The sequence below is a fragment of the Arvicanthis niloticus genome, chromosome 25 (genome assembly GCF_011762505.2).
Source record: "Arvicanthis niloticus isolate mArvNil1 chromosome 25, mArvNil1.pat.X, whole genome shotgun sequence".
NCBI lineage: Eukaryota > Metazoa > Chordata > Mammalia > Rodentia > Muridae > Arvicanthis > Arvicanthis niloticus.
This window is the reverse complement of record NC_133433.1, coordinates 39,917,891-39,920,648: the sequence shown is the minus strand read 5'-3', so window position 1 is coordinate 39,920,648 and position 2,758 is coordinate 39,917,891. Positions and strand designations below refer to the sequence as shown.

At 40.6% G+C, this 2,758-nt stretch overlaps 1 non-coding gene across 1 annotated transcript; it reads right to left on the bottom strand.

Moving 5' to 3' along the window:
* Positions 1 to 2,054: 2,054 nt before the first annotated feature.
* LOC143438679 (U6 spliceosomal RNA) lies at positions 2,055 to 2,157 on the bottom strand. Its single transcript, XR_013107383.1, has one exon. It is a non-coding gene; the product is annotated as a U6 spliceosomal RNA (small nuclear RNA).
* Between the last annotated feature and the right edge of the window lie 601 nt (positions 2,158 to 2,758).

Below are 2,758 nucleotides of genomic sequence, written 5' to 3'. Positions count from 1 at the left end.
TACCTATCTTATTTGCTTAGGAAACAAAAATATGTAAAAATGTATTTGCAGGTACTTTTCTGTGCCTATAGTGTTCTGGGAGGGAAATTCTCATCTTGGCTCTGCTGTTTACAAGATGGGTAACTAAGCATAAACTTGACTTCTCTGTGTCTCTTTTCAGCATAAAATGGAGATAGCTAAATTGTGACAATTGAACGAGAAAATACATGTACTGAAAGACAAAGCACCCTGACTGCCACCTGCACCATGATGGTTACCCTTCTGGATGCAGGGGCTCCCACTAAGCACATTTTAGAGCCAATAGTTGCTGTAACAGGAAGAATGAACCTTTAGAGCCCAGAGCTCAGTAAACTCTTCTGAGTGGCATGGGCATTTCAGTTAGCATTTATATCATCTTTGGCCCTTCCATAAGGGATGAATATCTAATGCTCAGGCAGCTAGAGATCATGCTTGCAAGGCATTTTTAAGGATAGACTGACTTCTGTTTTACCTCTCATTCCTTCTAACTTCCCAGGAAGAAGCAAAGGTGATCTGACTCTTGGAGCCCTCACTGTGTATTCCAAGGGCCTAAAGGTCAGGGTGTGACTCCAGTTTAGTCATCACTAAGAGTATGCCATAAATAATATGACTTGCGGTAGTGGGGCAAAATTCACTCGATTAATTACCATCCAGAGTTATAAAATAAGTTGTCATTCCAAAAAAACTCTTAGTAAAACAAAGATTTTAAAGAGCTGAATCTCTTTAGTGTTATTATCAAATATGAGTCTTTGTCATCATGCACATGCATTGTTCCTATAAACAGTAAATATATACACTATACCTTAAAAATATTATTTATTTGTCAGTAGTTCACATATCACCTTGTAAAATAACTGCAGAAATAGTCTTGTAAAAAAAGTGTAACACTAGATATCGATGCTGTCTTCAGGTTTATGCTACAAGCCTTTTAGCCTTTCTCTCTCTCTGGTAGATTAAACTCTTTGGAAAACTAAGATCAATATGTTCCCCTATGAGATGAAAAGAATAAGACTCTTCATCTAATTCAGCCAATTGTTTGTCCTGGAATCTCATTATAAGCTTGGAGAAACTGGGGAGCAAACATTGAAGCTGACCTACCTTGAGGTCACAATGTACTCCTCATTTTAACACAGCCAGGAAAAGCTTTGCTGTGCTTTAAGTTGCCAAACCACTGAAGCTTTAGGTGATGAATCTATTACTTATTAACAAGATGTTGTGCTCATTTGTGTAAGAAGAAGGCATGAAAGCTTTCTTCATTTTAAACAGTATGACGTACTAAAGAGGAATATAAAAAGATAAAGACTCTGTGACAAATATCAGACTTCATCAAACAAGGCCAACTGAGAATCACCAGAAGTGCAAAGATGTGAAGTCATTAGGGGATGACAGGCAGGTCCAATAGTCAAACACACACACACACACACACACACACACACACACACACACACACACACACACACACATGCACGCACAGCAGGAACAAGCTGGGCTGCCTGAAGTACTAGGGTGCAAACCTATCCTTCTCAATGGGTATTATGTCCTATCAGGGCCATTGTTTGACAAAGCCCAGGCCTGACAATGTCCCATTGTGGCAAATGCAAGTGAGACTTCCAGGTCTCTCCCTTCATTTTCAGAGTCAGATTCAGCCATCCTCCTGTGGTCTGCTCTGAACATAAACCGTGTCTGGGCTGCCGGCACACACCACAGATGCCATGACCAGGTTTGGAGATACTGGAAATCTTTGTCCTTGCTCTCATTTTGATAAAATATAAAGACTACTGCAATTGTTTAAGAAATGTGACACAGGAAAAGTGGACTGTGGAACCACCTATTCGAGCCTCCTGCCTTCCCTCAAAGCCACGTTTGGAGCTACAAGGATAAACCACAGACAGAAGATGCTCAGAGGATTTTGTACAAATATGTGATGGCTTGAAATCTCCATTTCTAAAAGGAACTTAAAGACCATCTTCAGTTACTTGTAAGAGGTTGGTTTTGCTTTGGTAAACCAGAAATGGATAGTAATCACCGCATGGATTTTTTTTTTTTAATGCTTCATGAATTTGCATGTCATCCTTGAGCAGGAAACATGCTAGTCTTTGTGTCATTCCAGTTTTATTATGTGTGCTGTTCAGTGAACACCACTGGATGGATTTTTAGTTCCTGGCCTAAAACAAAACCTAGAAGCATGCTGTAGTTCTTGGTTTCTGCATCACGTGAGAGCTTTGTACTTGCACTATTTGTAGAAGAATGGTAAGGAGTTTACTGTAAATGGCGATGAAAGAGGGCTTGGATAACAGAGTCTCACCTGGAAATCATCTCTTCTCCATGATGTGTCACTTCCTAAGTGAAGCAGGTGATGACTTGAAGCAAGCAAGCACTTGGGAAGTGCCTCTTGACTCTTTCAACAGAGCAGGAGATGTTTCTTGGGGCTGTCTGAATGTTCTGTGTTCTTTGCCTTTTCCTCCTGTCTGGGACAGAGCATCTTGATATACTCTTCTAATGTCCTCAGTGAGAGCACCTGCCTAAAGGATGCCTTCAGTCACTTACCTTAGTCCCTTTGAAAAGGAGGAATTACCCTGGCATCCAATTTCCCCCAGATGCCCTTGGGTTTGTTGCTCAAATACCCTGTGCATCTCTTCCTTCATCTGTAAAATGCAAACAGTAACTGTCTGCTATAGCTCATTGGGATTTGTTGAGAAACAGAGGCTGATTAGAGGTAGAAGTACTTTATAAAAGGCAT